The 19253-nt window shown below is 41.2% G+C and overlaps 1 long non-coding RNA gene across 1 annotated transcript in view; it reads right to left on the reverse strand.

The window, feature by feature from the left end:
* Nucleotides 1-205: 205 nt before the first annotated feature.
* LOC137850532 (uncharacterized) overlaps nt 206-19253 on the reverse strand; it is an 85909-nt gene continuing 66861 nt past the window's right edge. The window contains exons 2-3 of the long non-coding RNA XR_011092583.1: nt 16189-16249; nt 206-388 (exon numbers count right to left, since the gene is read on the reverse strand). This is a non-coding gene — a long non-coding RNA (uncharacterized lncRNA). The remainder of the gene's footprint in view (nt 389-16188; nt 16250-19253) is intronic.

Consider the following 19253-nt stretch of genomic DNA (forward strand, 5'->3'; position numbering starts at 1 on the left):
GTTAAAAATGAACAAACAAAAAGTTATCTGAAGTATTCATAAAGCAGTTACTGAAAAAAGCTTTCTCAGAAGAGGCATACTTATATTCCCAAGGCTCATTGGATTGACTGCATTGATCCTTTGGGATCAATTTATGGTATGTCTGGACTTGCAGCATGTTGACCACACATAGATGCGGGGCAGGAAGAAGGGGGAAGACTGGACCTAACACCATCAAATGTTTTTAATGCAAATTTTGGGTAAACAGCTTTAAAGAAGTCTTGAGGTTAGCCTGTTCTGTGTCATGGTCAGTCTCCAGCCAAGTAAGAAATCACGGAGTTGTCAACAGTTTCTCTGTTACTTTCATATTTCTTGACAGAGGAGAATTGGGTCCTGCCAGAGAAACAGGCTGGGGAAAAAAAAAAAAAAAAAAAAGAGAGAGAGAGAGAGAGAGAGAGAGAAAGGGGAGAAACTATAGTTAGATTAAAACAACTATTATGTATCAAGTGCTTAAGCTGTCACACTGAAATGCAAGTCAGACTGCTGAGGTTACTTAAATAATAGTGTACAATAATAGAAAAACAGAAATATTTCAGGCTCATTCCATCAATCTAGAATAAGCCATAGAAGTAAATAAGAACATTCTAAACAGTCATTTTTAAGGTAACTGCCTTAATGTAGTCATAAATTCCCCAAACCTGGTCCTGAGATACTCATGTTCCCTAGGGTCACACATAGTGCTTCACGTAACTACTTAATTATCTTTCAAACCCTTACTGCTCACACTAAGTGCCACTTTCAAAACTGCAGATTGTTCTTGCGTGTAAACACATTATCTGCACTGGAGAAATTACTGTGAATGAGCTCTGATTGTATCTGTACACTGAAAGTCATTATGCTTTCTGTGGAAATACGGAATATGAAAGACATTTTGCATGATAATGAAAATTTGCTGGCATTCTAAGTCTACTGAGATATGAAACTTATTACCAAGATGACCTAACAGCTACCTAGTTTCCATGCTATCTTATAAGTAAGCTGAAATGAAAATTTTGTATGCTACTCTGTTTTTGGAAGCTAACAAATTAAATTGAAAATAAAGGTTTATTACAGGGTCCAACTACACCTATATTTTATCTTAAATTAAGCATACCTAGAGTAACATACTGTTAGGAAATGAAACTCCTGCTGCCAGAACAAAGCCCAAAAAAATCACAATTAGTGAGGTCTGCAATTCAGTCTTATTCCTCGTCCTGAGAAGCAGTCCTAGTGTGTCCTGCACCAATACCTATGGAAAGGTATGCTTTCTAGCCTATTCATTTTAGCATTTTTTCCCTTTCTTTGTGATGCCACAAACTTTATGATTTTGTCTTGTAATAACTGGAATTATAGAATCATAGAATACCCTGAGTTGGAAGGGACCAACTAGGATCCCTGAGTCCAAGTCCTGGCTCTACACAGGACCAACCCAACATCAGACCACGTGTCTGAGAGCACTGTCCAAACACTTCTTGAACTCCAGCAGGCTCAGTTCTGTGACCAAGGCCCTGGGGAGCCTGTTCCAGTGTCCAACCACCCTCTTGGTGAAGAACCTTTTCCTAACATCCAGCCTGAACCTCCCTTGTTACAGTTTCATGCTGTTCCCTTGGGTCCTATCACTGGTCACCAGAGAGAAGAGATGAACTGTCTTGAGATGACATCAGCCAGCACTTTCAGTACCTTGGATGAATCCCATCAGGCCCCATAGACTTAGGAGCATCTAGCTGGAGCAGCAAATGCCACACTAGTTCAGAGTCGCCTGGGAAGTTATCATTCCCACAGTCATGGTCCCCCAGCTCAGGGCTCTGAGGGTCCCAGGGACCATAACTGGTGTTAAAAATAGAGGGAAAGAAGGTATTAAATATCTGTGCTTCACCTATGTCTCCATTTGTGAGGTGACTAACCTCATCAAGTAATGGACCAATGTTATCTCTGGCTCTCCTTTTGCTGTTAACATATGTTAAGAAGCCCTTTCTGTTGTCCCTCACTGTACTGGGAAACTTCAACTCTAACTGAGCTTTAGTTATATAAATTTTTTTCTATTCTCCCACGTGCCTGGTGACAGGACGAGGGGGAATGGGCTTAAGTTGTGCCAGGGGAGTTTTAGGCTGGATGTTAGGAAGAACTTCTTTACCGAAAGGGTTGTTAGACATTGGAACGGGCTGCCCAGGGAAGTGGTGGAGTCATCATCCCTGGAAGTCTTTAAAAGACGTTTAGATGTAGAGCTTAGGGATATGGTTTAGTGGGGACTGTTAGCGTTAGGTCAGAGGTTGGACTTGATGATCTTGAGATCTCTTCCAACCTAGAAATTCTGTGATTCTGTGATAATGGTGAACAGCATCTTTATATCCTCCTATGTTGCCTTACCTTGCTTCCAGTATCCATACTCTTTCCTTTGCTGCTTATGTTCTAGAAGAAGATCCAAGCCCAGACAAGCATGCTTTCTGCCCCACTTGCTTGACTTCTGACACTTTGAAATCTCCTGCCCTGGTGCTCTTAAAAAGTAACCAGCACTGATGGATCCCAATACCTTCAAAAGCAGTTTCCAGGAGATTTTACTAACTAGTTTCTTGAACAGCCAGATGTCTGCTCTCTCCATACCCAGGGCTGAAGTTTAGCTTCTTCCTCTCATTTTCAGTCAGCTTCTTCCTGACTTGGGCCTTCCCAATCCCTCACCTTTGATTTCATACAAAGCGAGGAGGGATGTCACTTCTCAGCCCAAGTTGCTGGCCTTCACCGTTCCCTTGGTAAATATGAAAATAACCTCTCTGTGCTTTCCCCTATGCTATATGCAAAGGTTGGAACAAGCAAGTTATTAATAACATTACTATTACATCCATATCAACCCTGTCTTCCCTAAAACTCTTAACTCTGATGATTACAAAGAGAGACAAACTGGTGCCCATTCCTCTCCTGCCTCCCATGCATTAACAACCAAATATATTAGGCCACAGATGGCTAAACCTATTCATTATCATCCAATAATTTCTTTGCATCCTCATGCCTGTCTCTACCTATCTTGCATTTCTATCCTAAAATCTTTGGAAAATATTTTCCTATTTATGTAGTTTATAGTATAAGGTGCACCTACTTCATACATACTGATTCTAGCTACTTGAATTATAAGTAATATCCTTTCTTCATGAATACTCTTCGTACAATTAAAATACTAACAACAGCTACAACAACAGCCAAGCATCTTCTCTCAGAGATTTCCTATTCTCACTTCAATATCACAGTGAAATGTATTTAGATTTAATTGACTATTTGTCATACTTTGTTAAATTGATCACGTACGTCAGAAAGACTTCAGCAGACATAACTGGGGATGAATTTTTTCAATGGTATTCATTGAATTGTCAGAAAAAAAGAAAAAAAAGCGTTTTCTCAGAAGAGCTGAACATAGCACATAGTGAATGAATCTAAAAGCACGGCCACTAATTACAGACCTAAATAAAAGTTTTATTCCTTTGCAAACCTTGCTCTGAATACCTTAAAACACATGTTGTTTATGACAGGCCTATTGGCAAGTTCTGAAAATGCAAGGCTTTGTTATAGCACTACTTAAACTAACCCAAACATCTGCTTCTCTAGATATGAACTGAGGATAATACTAGAAGAACAGTGAAAAACAAACAAACAAACAAACAACAAACTAACCACCACCAAATACACAGGTAAGACACAAAAACCATTCTTTCTAAAGGGATTTTGCTGTCCACAATGATGCCACAACATTACAGCATCATTAAGGGATCAAGCAAAAGATGAACTGAAATAGAGAAATGGCAGTTTTCTTTATCATAAATATTTCTAGCAATTAGCAGAAGTGACTAAGAAAGAAAGAAGGAGGTACAGTGTCTTGAGGGACGGACACAAACATGCAGAAGGGCCAGAGAAAATGACATACAAAGGAAAGAACTATTTCTTAATAGTTCTTATTTATTTAAATTACTTAAGCTCCTATATAACTTAAATATGGAATAAGTTTCCTTTAAGTGTCCCACTTCCAGTTAAAAAATAACAATGTTTTTTCATCTAAAGATAGCCCTATGATGGTCATCAAAACAAACTATCAATTTACTTAATATGTAAATGAAAGACCTAAGAAGCATTGCACAATGCTCATTGTTTGTATACACTGGGTGCCAGCACCAAACAAAATGAACTGAAGAAAGGATGTGAATTGGCAGACAGTGAATGAATGGTTGTAGACATAAGCACTTGGTGTGTCAAGTATCTATCATGTCATTCATTATCCTAATAAATGTCATCCAAAACGCCTATGTCTATCACAGGCTATATTCCAGGCTCTTTCTAGAAAACTGTTTTCTGCCCAGTGCTAGTTATCAAATCACTCATTTAGTGTTTTTTTGTTTTTTTTTTTTTTCAATCATTGTCACAAAAGCCTGTTAGAAAACCTACAGTTTCCATAAGGAAGTTAGATGATACCCCCCCAGCTCTCACTTACATGCATTTCATGCAACATTTCACATCTCATCTCTGGAAAGAAATCATATATCTACCAGCACATTAAAGGACTGCATTGCCCTGTTTGCATCACCTATTTGCATTCTGAAAACTTCAAGATATTCTCTCTATGTTCTAGTTCATATTTTAGCAACAAACAAAGCACCAGCTCACTAGATTGAATTGAAGAAGGAGGAAACCATATAAACTTTCTTGAAATCATCTCAAAATGAACTGCTTTTATCCATCTACATGCTCTTAATCCTTTCTCCCAGAAAAGGAAGATGGACGAATATTCAAACACTTGACTGATCATTGTTCAATGGACAGGTTTTGAGAATCAAATCTTCATCCTTCACAAGAACCTTAGTACTATACTGTATACTGCCTTATGCATGTAAAGTTTCAGTTTTACTGTTAAATAGTATTTTCCTAAGGCACCTTGAAGACATGGAAGAGAAAAGAAAGGAGAAAAAAAAAACATCATACAGCCCTGATGTAAACTGAGTTATCTCTAGCTTGTTCCTGGAGTTTGTTTTTTCAGCACATTTTCTGGGATCCTGTTTTCAGGGAAGTCTTTACCTTCTTAATTCTATGTAATTTAATTTTTGCTAGAAAAATTCATTCCTTGTAGGAATTTCTGTGCTTGGGTGTAGAGAGAAAAGATAATAGTACATTAATAGAGATAATAGATAGAATGGGTTCTGTTCTCACTTATTGCAAAGGAAGAAGCCCCAGAGTAGAAATAAAGTCAATTTAAATTTGCATTAAGGTGACTTCAATACATTTACTTTTTACCATTTTTAAGAGTATTTGAATGATAGGATAAAAATTTCATAAAAACCCAGTAGTATAAGAAACAGAGATCTCTAGTGTTAATTTTAAGACTACCGTTTTCATTCAAGTGGTTCAAAAGTCTCACAGTGGGCAGTTGAATTCTCACCTAGATCTCATAGGAATCACTGGAAAGATGGCTGTTGCCATTAAGCAGTTCTAGATCACAACAATCTATGAATTATACTTGGAATTTGAATCCTGGATCACACACACACAGAATTTCTAGGTTGAAAGAGACCTCAAGATCATTGAGTCCAACCTCTGACCTAATGCTAACAGTTCCCACTAAACCATATCCCTTTTCCTTCTTCCTTCTCAATGATTACTCCACCTCACATATTGCACCACAGCAGCCTGTAATAAGCAGAAGCAGCGTCTTGCATCTGGCATGAACAAGTTCATGCTTTGCAACAGGTTTTACCAAATCAAAAGCAATAGTTCTTCACCATTCTGAACTATATTTGGTTTGATTTATTACTTCTGAAAAGCAAAAAGCTGAAGACAAGATTTAGCAACTTGCTCCAAGTATCTGTACTGTCAGCAGCATAGATCAAGTCCAGTCCTATGCTATGCTGAAACACTGTGCATTGCAAACCTGTGGTGAAATTACACAAGTGCAGACCTGCTTTGGATGATAATGCCAAAGAAAGACATAGGTAAGTGTCAGCAATTAGCTGATTTGAGGGACTTAGTTACAAAGTCCATGCTCATCTCTTTACACTACATGAGGGTTTTAAAAACACATTGTACATTTTTTAAAGTGCTTTCTATCACAAAGGAAGTCAAAATGTTGTGAAAAGGAGACAGAGTACTATAGATAAAATAGTCACAAAACACATTTCTGAATTAAAACTCTTTGTAGGACAAAACAACCTCTTCTAATTATAGTTGCTTTCATTTCAGTCCTGCCACAGAGGTTTAAATCTCCATGGTGGAAGCCAGTCACATAATTCCTTGTATCCAGGGCAGGTCCTGGTAGCTCAGTGCTATCAACATCCCTCTGGATGCAGGTGAGCCTTTGTCTGGCAACATGACTGCGAATATTCCTCTCAAGCTATCTTCTATCTGCAACAGAGGTGAAACATTTGCGTTTTATTAATTTTAAAGTGGCAAGAATCCTTAATGAGATAAAAGTGGTGTTTCCCAGAGGGCAGAGCAGTTTGATCTTCATAAGATGACTCTAATTGCACGGCAGTTCTTTATTAGGGCTGAGTTAAGTTACTGTTTCCAAGCTTGTTGCTGGAATGTCTAGTACAAGACTTTGGATGCTGTCACTTTTTCATTTGGATACTTAAAAAAAAGTATGTTTATTGTGATTTTACACTGCAAATGTCTCAGCTTATGTAAACAGGTCCCTAAGTAAAATTGGGCCACTTGGACCGGAGCTCTCCATTTCTAATCCTTCAATTAAACTGCAAAACATTTTCCAGCCTTCATCCTGAATCCTTATAAAATTCATCTTTTGCAGAATTATCATAAGATAGCATCCTTCCTTCACAGAAAGGTAACAAAAAAACCAAACAGTTAAAATATAGAACAAGTACACTTGTTAGATTTTTAAGATTCTAAGCACAGATCAGAGGTAAAATACAGTTTTGGAAGAGTTTTGCATCATTATAGAAACATCTGGAGGGGAAAACACCAAATGTACAGTGAAGCCAAATCTGAGCCTCCCTCTGCTCTTTCTACTCGGGCTTGCATCATGCTCAGGGGTGGAGAGGAATTCCTCATACCTATGGCAGAACCAAGACTGACTGGGACTATGTCTCTACAGCAGGAATTAATACAATCTAAGAGCAGCTCTGACTCCTCAGGGAGCCAAGGTTAGCCTTGAGATTGGAGATTTGGAACAACTTTCCAAAAATCTCACTCTTCTATTCCTCTCCTGTAAGCCTGGGACAGAACAGTGGAAGCATCTACACAGCCCATTTCCTGCTTTTAATTCAGCAGTACCAAAGTCAGTCCTGCAAGGAGAAGGGGATATGACATATTCTGAATTGCAAGAATGCAAAATAAATAGAAATCTACAAATTGCACGTGAGCCAAAACTCAGAGCTTTCTGTATCTAAATAAGGAGAGGAAAATAAAGTGAAAGAATGAGGCATAAAGTTAATTATGCTGGTACTCCAACCTGTAATAGAAACCTCTTTTCTGTTTTTGCTTTTGTTTTGTTTTGTTCTGTTTTGTTCTTCATTTGAAATTAGCACAGGAAGCCAGCATAAAAATATACTAAGGGATTACTTCTGAGTTTCAGACTCCAGAGGATTTTATCTTAATAAATAACGTAGGTGGTAGGAGAGTAACAGGAAGGGATTTTAACAATTAATAGAAATGTTAGCAAGCACACACTATTTTCAGATCTCTGCTGGTATCACTCAGTACGCTTGTGCACAAATGTGATGTTTTGTCAAATAAGGTGCTATGTATTGCAGATTAAGTTATCAAATAAAAATAGCAAGGATAATTTCAGTTCTATCCACAGCACTGGGAGCTGGGGAAGGGAGGAAAGTGGAGGTGGAAAGGAATATTTGTGGAGTGGAAAAATTCAGTGTTATTCGGGGGTGGGAAAGGAAGGAGGAAAGATTTATACAAAAGCTCTGCTGAAAAGAACAAAAACAATGAATCCAGGCCTGGTGTATATGCAGCTTTTGTGATGGTTTTCCAGTCTACACATATAATGCTGAGTTTGTTCCATACCATGTACCATCAATACATTTTCAGTAGAACATTTCTACTGTGTGGTATAGGCCCCAGGCGTAAGACTGCACATATACCTTCTTCAGTCTATCAGCCTGGTTAGAATGAACAATGTAATTAGTAAGTCTGTGATAAACTGACTGTTTTAGGCTTTAAATAGACTGGGAAGCAATTATATGTAGTGCTCAGCCGGCAGAATCATGATGTGCATAACTAGCACCTATGGATTCAGCCAGCAAAAATGATACAAGCAAATGACATGACTTTCTTGATGGGAAATTTTTTTTATACATTAATCTGTGTTACGGCAGTCAGTAAAATTCACCTGAAATATTTTTTTTTAATATTCATACAATCATAGAATCACTTAGGAAAAGACCTCCATAATTGTCAAGTCCAGCCATTAACCTAGCATTGCCAAGTCCACCATTAAACCATGTCAATAAGCTCTACATCTACACGTTTTTTGAAGACCTCTAGGGATAGTGACTCAACTACTTCCATGGGCAGCCTGTTCCAATAGTCCACAACACATTCAGTGAAGAAAAAATTCCTAATAACCAACTTAAAACTACCCTGGCATAACTTGAGGTCATTTCCCCTCGTCTTATCACTTGGTGCTTGGGAGAAGCTCCAGCACCTCGATGTCATTCTGGTAGTGAAGGGCCCAAAACTGAACACAGTACTCAAGGTGTGACCTCACCAGAGCTGAGTACAGAGGGACAATCTCATCCCTAGTCCTGCTGGCCATGCAGTTTCTGATACAAGCCAGGATGCTGTTGGCCTTCTTGGCCACCTGAGTACACTGCTGCCTCATATTCAGCCAGCTATCAACCAATACCCTCAGGTCCCTTTCTGCTGGGTAGCTTTCCAGCCACTCTTCCCCCAGCCTGTAGCATTGCATGGGGTTGTTGTGCCCCAAGTACAGGACCTGGCACTTAGCCTTGTTGAACCTCATACAGTTGGCCTCAGCCCGTCTGTTCAGCCTATCCAAATCTATCTGTTGAGCCTTCCTACCCTCTATGGCAGATCAACTCTCACTCCCAACTTGCTGTCATCTGCAAACTTACTGAGGGTGCACTCGATCCCCTTGTCCAGATCATTAGTAAAGCTATTGAAGACTATTGTTGATCAATGTTGATTGGCTATGCAGCTTTAAAACACATAGAAGGATGCCTGCTTGGTGTAAAATGAAGCAAGCTTAATCTCAGCCACTTGCTTAACCAAAGAAAAGTTCACAAAAAGCTATAATAAAGTTCAGCTACACTGGAGTTATATCCTGTGTTTTCAGTAATAGAAATAGACCACTCAATTAACTGACCTGGGCCAAAAAAACTCATACAAAAAGAGAGATGCTTTCCTCAGACATGCATATATACACGGGCCCACCAGCCTAATCATTTAAGAGCATTTTTCTCTTTCAAATGAAAGGCTATGACAAAATAACTTATGGTGAATTCTGAGCAAAGTAGATTTTCCTACACTTGATAATCATAAATCTGATGAAACAGAACTTTGTATCACACAATCTGTGTTTTCAGCAGAACCATCCTCCAGGCAGCCAAATATTTCAATTTGTGGGGTTTAAAAAGTTTTGATTATAAATAACACATACACATTGCAAGGGATTTTAGCCATTATCAACAAATCTCCCACCCAACTTGAGCCAGTAGTTCACTGCTTGGGACGTTACCCAAACACAATTATTTTCTTTAGTAGTTATGTAAAACTGCATCCACAGCAATCCCAATGACCTCTGTAATTTAATGTGTATTTTCTTCAGTGATGTAGAGATTTTGGCTAACTAAGGCAGTATAAATACACATTTCACTCCACCAAACCAGTGAGGATACCTCAGCTGTGAAAAAAACAACAGGGCAAAGTCAGAGACTGAGAAACTTTGACCTCATCAGTCCTGCTCAATGTCCCATTGTATCTTCTTATTTCTTCACTAAAAAGCAGTAAAAACATTACCCTCTTGTCTGCTGAAATCACATGTATACCTGTGCCCTCATATTGCCACCTGCAATGCATTTGGGATATACCTGCATGTCCCTCAGGATCCCATCTATAGACATACACCTGGTCTCTTTTTCCTCAGTCACTGTCAGTCTCATGGCTTCCCTGAAGGCCGCAGAGTGGCACCTGAGCTTCTGTGAGGCTGAAGCTAATGCCTGTGATATCTTATTTGCTGCAGGAGACTGAGCATGAACAACAGTCATGCCCAAGTACTACCTGCTCATAGGCAACACCGACAACGCTAAATGCAGAGTAACAAAGTAGTCCCTGCTTCCCCTTAACTTCCTCCCAGATCTCCTCATAATGTAACTACCTCCACAGCACCAAACACATCCAGTTGCAATGATAAAAAGAAAAGGCATGTGGTCCGGAAAATATTTTGTGCAACAAAAACAGTTTCAAGGAAAGTGGGTTTAAACAGAACATCACCCAACAACTTTTTGTAAATTCTTTTTAAACTCTAGTCTCTGGGTACTCAACCAAATCACCTTGCTATAGTAATAAAGCTGAACAACCCCTGCCATTTAACTGATGCTTCTCTTCCACTTCCCAAACGAAGCCCTTCTAGATAGTTGCCCAGTCATGCTAGAGGCTTTCTGTAATGTATACTACAATGCACTTTGTTCAAGGACTGTGTAACATTACTCTGCTTGCTTTAAGGCTGCATGAACAGCTGTCACTGGCTGAATTAAATGAAACAGTGACTCATACTACATCCTTGATATTGAAAAAGGTGTGGGTAGTATTTCATAGCTTGCAAAAAAGCTATGATTTCACATTATATTTAAATAAAGAATGACAGTGACTTTAGAACATATAAATTCTAGATAGATGATGTACCATGTATTAAAATTTTTTGGCAATATACATGGTTCTGTCATCATCCAACAGCAGGAGGATCACAAGCAGAAGAGGAGTTCAGATGAACTTCCAAAGAAATAACATGTAACAGGAAGAATCACAGAATTTCTAGGTTGGAAGAGACCTCAAGATCATCGAGTCCAACCTCTAACCTAACACTAACAGTCCCCACTAAACCATATCCCTAAGCTCTACATCTAAACGTCTTTTAAAGACCTCCAGGGATGGTGACTCCACCACCTCCCTGGGCAGCCTGTTCCAGTGCCTAACAACCCTTTCAGTAAAGAAGTTCTTCCTAACATCCAGCCTAAAACTCCCCTGGCGCAACTTTAGCCCATTCCCCCTCGTCCTGTCACCAGGCACGTGGGAGAACAGGCCAACCCCCACCTCGCTACAGCCTCCTTTAATGTACTTATACAGAGCAATAAGCTCACTACAGCCTCCTTTAAGGTGTATCTGTAGAGAGTGATAAGGTCGCCCCTGAGCCTCCTCTTCTCCAGGCTGAACAAGCCCAGCTCCTTCAGCCACTCCTCGTAGGACTTGTTCTCCAGGCCCCTCACCAGCTTCGTCGCCCTTCTTTGGACCCGCTCAAGCACCTCGATGTCCTTCTTCTAGCTAGGGGCCTAAAACTGAACACAGTACTCGAGGTGTGGCCTCACCAGAGCCGAGTACAGGGGGACGATCACCTCCCCAGCCCTGCTGGTCACACTGTTTCTGATACAAGCCAGGATGCCATTGGCCTTCTTGGCCACCTGAGCACACTGCTGGCTCATATTCAGCCGACTGTCCACCATCACTCCCAGGTCCTTCTCTGCCTGGCAGCTCTCCAACCACTCATCTCCCAGCCTGTAGCTCTGCTTGGGGTTATTGCTCCCCAGGTGCGGGACCCGGCACTTGGCCTTGTTAAACTTCATGCAGTTGACCTCAGCCCATCGGTGCAGCCTATCCAGATCCTCCTGCAGAGCCTTCCTACCCTCGACCAGATCGACACACGCACCTAACTTGGTGTCATCAGCAAACTTACTGAGGGTGCACTCAATGCCCTCGTCAAGGTCATTGATGAAGATATTAAAGAGGACCGTCCCCAGCACCGAGCCCTGGGGGATGCCACTAGTGACTGGCCTCCAACTGGACTTGACTCCATTTACCACAACTCTTTGGGCCTGGCTATCCAGCCAGTTTCTAACCCAACGAAGCGTGTGCCAGTCCAAGCCAAGAGCAGTCAGTTTCTTGAGGAGAATGCTGTGGGAGACGGTGTCAAAAGCCTTGCTGAAGTCAAGGTAGACCACATCCACAGCCTTTCCCTCATCCACCCAGCGTGTCACTTTGTCATAGAAGGAGATCAGGTTCGTCAAGCAGGATCTGCCTTCCATAAACCCATGCTGACTGGGCCTGATCGCCTGCTTGCCCTTCAAGTGCCGCATGATGACTCCCAAGAGGATCTGCTCCATGAGCTTCCCTGGTACTGAGGTCAAACTGACAGGCCTGTAGTTCCCCGGGTCAGCCCTCTGGCCCTTCTTGTAGATGGGCGTCACATTCGCTAGCCGCCAGTCAGCTGGGACCTCCCCCCATAGCCAGGACCGCTGATAAATGATGGATAGGGGCTTGGCCAGCTCCTCTGCCAGTTCTCTCAGTACCCTTGGGTCGATCCCATCCGGCCCCATCGACTTGTGCACATCCAAGTGCCGTAGCAGGTCACCAACCAGTTCTTCGTGGATGGTGAGGGCCACATCCTGCTCCCCATCCCCTTCCACCAGCTCAGGGTACTGGGTATCCAGAGAACAACCAGTATTGCCGCTAAAGACTGAGGCAAAGAAGGCATTGAGCACCTCCGCCTTTTCCTCATCTCTTGTAACTAAGTTTCCCCCTGCATCCAGTAAAGGATGGAGATTCTCCCTAGTCCTCCTTTTTGTGTTGATGTATTTATAAAAGCGTTTTTTGTTATCTTTAACGGCAGTAGCCAGATTGAGCTCCAGATGAGCTTTGGCCTTCCTAATTTTGTCCCTGCACAGCCTCGCTACATCCTTACAGTCCTCCCTAGTGGCCTGCCCACTTTTCCAAAGATTATAAACCCTCTTTTTTCTCCTAAGCTCAAGCCACAGTTCTCTGTTGAGCCAGGCTGGTCTTCTTCCCCGCTGGCTCATCTTTGGGCACATGGGAACAGACCGCTCCTGCACCATTAGGATTTGCCTCTTGAAGAGCGCCCAGCCTTTCTGGACCCCTCTGCCCTTTAGAACCGCCTCCCAAGGGATTCCACCAACTAGTGTCCCGAGCAGCCCAAAGTCAGCCCTCTGAAAGTCCAATACAGTGGTTTTACTGGTTCCCTTCCTGGCCTCGCCAAGAATAGTGAACTCCACCATTTCGTGGTCACTCTGCCCAAGACAGCTCCCGACCATCACATCCTCCACCAGTCCTTCTCTGTTTGTGAAGAGAAGGTCTAGCGGGGCACCACCCCTGGTAGGTTCACTAATCAGCTGCGTCAGGAAGCTATCTTCCACTTTCTCCAGAAACCTCCTAGACTGCTTTCTCTGGGCTGTGTTGTGCTTCCAGGATATGCCAGGGAAGTTGAAGTCCCCCACGAGTACAAGCGCTGAAGATTTCGTAACTTCTGTCAGCTGCCTGTAGAACTCCTCATCCGTCTCCTCATCCTGGTTCGGCGGTCTACAGCAGACCCCGACCAGGACACTAGCCTTGTTGTCCCTGCCGATCCTAACCCAAAGGGACTCGATCTTGTCATTCCTAGCCTCGAGTTCTACAACATCGAAAGACTCTCTAATATAGAGAGCTACACCGCCACCCCTTCTGTGCTGCCTGTCCCTTCTGAAGAGCCTATAGCCAGGCATCGCAGCACTCCAGTCATGAGACTGGTCCCACCACGTCTCTGTGATGGCAACCAAGTCGTAGCCTGCCCGCTGCACGATGGCTTCCAGCTCCTCCTGTGTTACCCATGCTGCGTGCATTGGTGTAGATGCACTTCAGCTGGGCCATTACCTTATTCCCCGGCCTTGCTATTGTTCCCCCTGGCACAGCTCCAACAATCCTTGCTTCACCCTCATCCCCCTTCTTACCTAGTTTAAAGCCCTATCAATGAGCCCCGCCAGCTCCTGGCCCAGGATCCTTTATCCCCTAAAGGATAGGGACCCGTCTACGGCCATCAGACCAGGTGCTGAATAAGAAAGTGCTGAAGAGAAACTATATTACTGATACTGAAAGTATCTTGCTCTCAATAAGCCGATATGCTTTTTGAAATTACATCCTTCAAGATGCATGACTCCTTCCCACAAATATTAGGTATAGGAGAAGGTGATGTAGAGGTTTTCTGAAGCCAGTATCTCAGAAAAAGAAAAAATACATTTATGGAAAATAGTCATGCCAGAAATATTTCCTCAACTTCTGTAGGAAATAAAAGGAAGGAAGACAAGTCACATTTCCTGGAAATAGCATAAGATGCATACCCATATACATACAGTAACTACTTTTCCTGTTTAGAAGCAATACAGAAAACATAGTAGTTAAGGCAGCCACTGAAAAGCTTGATGAACATTTTCCTTTCCAGACAATTTAACCTGCAATCTTGCTGAGAATTATCTTAATTTTTAACACTGTTCCTTTGTTGTTGTTGTTGATACTAAATCAGTATTACTCACTGCAGATAAGATGCCAACACAGAGGCAGGCTGAGGTAATCTGGGAAGTGTTAGCCAGCTCTGGAGGTGGTTGGAGGACTGGATTCCAATACTTCTCAGCATGATTTTGAACACCTGTAAAGTCCCACTTCTTCCCAGTAGCCAATAAAAGAGTGAGTCAACCAAGACAGTTTTATTTTATTATACGTACTTTGAACACACCTTTTCAGGCCACTTGCATAATGTTATCTCAGCAGTTTGCTGTCTTTCTTCTTCAATCTCTACCTCTCTTTGTTGTTTCTTCAAACACCAATGTAAGCTTTAAATTCTCTAATGTGTTATAATGTATCAAATATATAATAAGATTTTTCCAATATTCTTTCCATATTTCCTGTTTCTTTATCATGCCCTATTAAATCTAATTATATCCACTAGAACATCCCCTCAGCTACTCTCCATCTGTCAGAACAACTGAAAGTACATTCCAGAGAAATGCACTTAGAAGTCTACTTATAATTCAGATCCCACAAACTCAAATATACAAATAGATTTACTTATTCCTCTGAAACTCACATCACCTGATGAAAATGGTTGGGGAAAAGAAGCCAGCATGCTTACAGTCCAAGTTTCCTGTTTGCTAGCCTGCCCCTCTGCAAAGTATGGGAATTCCATAGCATCATAGAGTGGCATGGGTTGGAAGGGACCTTAAAGATCATCTACTTTCAACCCCTCTGCCATAGGCAGGGATGTAACCCAGTAGATCAGACTGGTTCAGGTAGCTTCCATGAAGAGCTAGAGTCAACACCTACCATACATTTCCAAAAACGTACTTTCCCTAGAATCTTGTTCTTGATGTCAAATACCCTTGGATACAACACAACAGTGCCAGGCTTCAAAAGGTTTTACTTGCACTGAATTCTAGAATTGTACCTAGAACAATTTGTGTCTCCTAGACCTTGAAAAAAAACTTCTAGGTATCCAAAATTTTGGGATAAACATTAATCTTTTGCAGTAACATAAAGCTAAAAGAAAAGAAAGGAAAGTATCTACTTCTCACTACTAGATAGAATTAAGAATTCTGTATGTTTATTTTGTTTTAGAATAATAGACTAATTTAGGCTGCAAGAGACCATTGGATGTCATCTGGTCCAAACTCCCTACATGGTCTGGGACAATTTCAAAGTGACATTAGGTTGTTCATAGCCTTATTGATTCAAAATGGAAAACACTAAATGAGGGAAAGAGAAGATGGTATTCTGGTGCCAAGGGTACTTCTCCATGTTTTAAAAACTTTTTATTTAGATAAAGGGCATCTCTCTTCAGAGAAGGAGCTTCTCTTACTTTTCATCTTACTCTGTTACAGGGAAAAAAAAAGATCCTGCTGACTGCATGCTGGAGATCCAGCTAATTAAAGAATGTAAAATGGTATGAAACCCATCTTTCTGACTTATGGTTCCCACATTCTATGCTGAAGGGAGTTTGGAGAGAGAAAGTGGCATTGCAAAGAAACTGCAGCAAAAAGTATCAAAATGGTTTGCAAAGCAGCAGCTTTGCAGCCCCAGAGTTTTTTCTACTCCCCTCTCCCTCCTCCAAACATATCGAGTTTTTAACACAAGTCTAGTAAGAGTCTCCTCTGGACACGAAACTTATTAGCAGCATACCAGCTCTCTGTTCCTTGTAGTGTATTCACAGTCCTTGGAGACATCTGTATCTTAGGATATGCTGCAATATAAATGAAATTGATATTAGGAACAAGAATGAAGTTTGCTGCAGTCACACTCATAGCTTCTCAGAACGCATTTCTAGATAGACTTCTAGCACTTGCTGCTGGGCATTCACAATGTGTGTATGCCCTAATCTAACCATGGTACAAGCAAAGTGACTTAATGGAGGCGTAACATGTCTGTATTCAATGCTGTAACATTCCAGCCTCAGGACGTCAAAAAGGCCTTTGGCCTGAGGTGGGTGGCACATGCTGTATGTTGAGTTGTTTTATGTCTAACTTATGACTTTCTCTCAGAATGCTAGGCAGAGAGAAGTGACCCTTTTGGATGAGGAGATGTGAGCAACTTCTTCAGTTGTCCTTCTGTGCCTACCAACAATATGGTCATACTTGAAGCTTCTCCGTTACTTCCTAGGTAGGAAAAGCATGGCATGAAGGTCCCTAGGAAAATGTCATGTCCTCTTTATTTATATAAAAATCAACAGAGAAAGAATAGGGCAGTGAGGAGGAAGAACCTGAACAGGCCCCACAAATATGTTAATTGCTGCTCCTATAAGAGCAGCTTGATGGCTGTAAAGAGAGCTGACAACATAAATTTATGACTATACCCAAGTTGCCAGCAGTGACCAACTCATACCATGCCAGCAAAACTCACAAGATAATTCCATCCTGTACAAATTGGTTAATGCATGGTCTCAAAGTATGGTGGCTAAAAACTCATCCACTTGTCCTTCATTAATGCAATTTTTTTAATGAAGCAAAAAGGGCACCTACTGATTACACTTTGAGCCGGAGGTTGGACCAGATTAGTTCTCAAGGTCTCTTCCACTTCAATGTTCCTAGGTTTATATGGAAATGTGTTTTGAACATGATTTATTTAAATTCACAACAGCAACTAGAGAGGTATTTGCTTACTACACCCAAATAGAAAGCAATTTTAGCTTATGTGTATCAGAATTCAATGTGAAAATGTGATGGGGAAAGAAGTAAATTATCCAAGCCAAAACAGAAGATAAATATTAGCAGAACATTATTAAAGAAACCTATAAGCAACAAAAGAATGTCAAAGAAAATTTAACTGAAAATTCAAAGTTAGTATCAACTGTTACTTAGTTACTATGTTATTTAGTCTATATTAGGCCATATGACACTGTTGGGAATTGGCATACAGGACGTGGACATGTGCCCGTGGAACAATTGTTCAATCTGAGCTTGCTTTAAGCAACCAGGAGTAGGACTTAGAAAATCTCATGGCCTGCTGTAGCTGAGCAAACCAAGCTACCAGAGTAACTGTGAGAAGCTCCCACGGCAATGACTCCCACATCACCCAATTAAGGAACTCAGAAAAATATTGTTACCAGCAGCTGGCCTCAAGGACAAGGTCTACGTGACTGCTAATCACAAGGGGGGTTCTTTTCTTGCAGGTGGGGTTGTTTTCTTGTGGTTGTTTGTCTGGGTGCTTTTGACCAATAATCTTGTGTGAAACACTGTCCGCCCCTGTTAAGTTCACTATAAAAGTTAGGCTATTCGGGCAATAAAATGAAGCTTGCTGATCACTCATATTGAGTGTCCCTGTCTTCCTTCCATCGACAACATGACACAGCTACTCTCTTTTTCTCTCCATACCCTCTTCCCCTTTTCACCCCCCCTCACACCAAGTTATTTCTCTTTAAAAAAAAAGCTTTCATAAAGTGACTCTTCTCTGTTCTGTCCATCACAGAGCATTTGGACAGAAACAAAAACTTATTTACCAATGGAGCCTCTCTGTACACCCAAACTCAGGGAGACAACAAGACATAAACCGGAGGGCATGGCCAAAAATGTGCCCTACCGCCTCCCTGACACAATAAATGTGGATGGTGATGTCTGCTTTGATGAAGGAGACATCCTACAGTTTTTGCCTGGGAGACAAGGTCCCTACAAAACAACTGGGGATAAATACCACCACCACCACCTGACTGTGTGTGTGTTCTCTGTTTGGTGCATTTCACTCCTTCTAGAAAAAAGCCAGCAGAAACCAGTCACTCTGATCAAATAGTGAGACATCACCAGCACCCAGGTTAACTATCAAAAAGAAATCAAAAGATTAGGACTACCCAAAAAGCCTTGGGAAACAGTCAAATATTTTTTTTTTGAAACAAGAACAGTTAAAGGGACGCTTGTTTTGTATCTGGATATTCATTTGAAGTGTCAGAGAAACATTAGCAAATAAGCAGAGGGGATGATGTGAATTTAAAGATGGTAATTATGGATTAGGGATACCTAATCACCTCCTCTAACTTCATTAAACATCTACAATAGTTATGATGGATTTATTGCCTAAGAAACAAGAATTGTGATGGCGTGAGAAGTGGTTATTATTTTACTGAAGCCCAACTTCTCAAGCCCAGGAGGTTACTGCAGGGACATGGACAGTGGGAGGGCACAAAGAGTCTGTCACAAGGCTCTTCTACTAAATGAGATGGACTTAAAGAGAATCAATGAATAAATGAATGAACAAATGGACATCAAGTATCCCCAGGAGCAGAATCAGCTTCTATGCATTGTCAAAATACAGGGCTAACTAGATCTTTGTTCCAAAGTCTGCTTTTTTAGCCATATGCTAGGAAAGCTTATTTTGATAGAGAAGAAGATTGGGCTGATCACCAGCATAAATGATAGGAAAGGCAGATCTGGCAATTATTTTCAAACAAATACTCTCTGTCTTGCTGTTTTACATTGATGGAGAAGCCTGAATGGCACTTAATAAAGACATTTTTGAGTGCTGGAGTTTTACAGGCAACCTACCGTCCTAATGCAAACTACATAATCACAATATATATTTGCGTTACTCCTTAAGGCTCCCTGAAATTTCCAGCATTGTTCTCACCCACATCTGTAAGGAATTTGCTATGCAATCTCTGGTCTGTACAGAGTAGTCAGCGTAAAGGAATGAAAAACATGTTTTACTCACAAAACATCTAATTTTACTATGGAAGTCATGGATGCTCCTGAAGAGAAGGT

This window comes from Anas acuta, chromosome 2 (assembly GCF_963932015.1).
Source record: "Anas acuta chromosome 2, bAnaAcu1.1, whole genome shotgun sequence".
Taxonomy (NCBI): domain Eukaryota; kingdom Metazoa; phylum Chordata; class Aves; order Anseriformes; family Anatidae; genus Anas; species Anas acuta.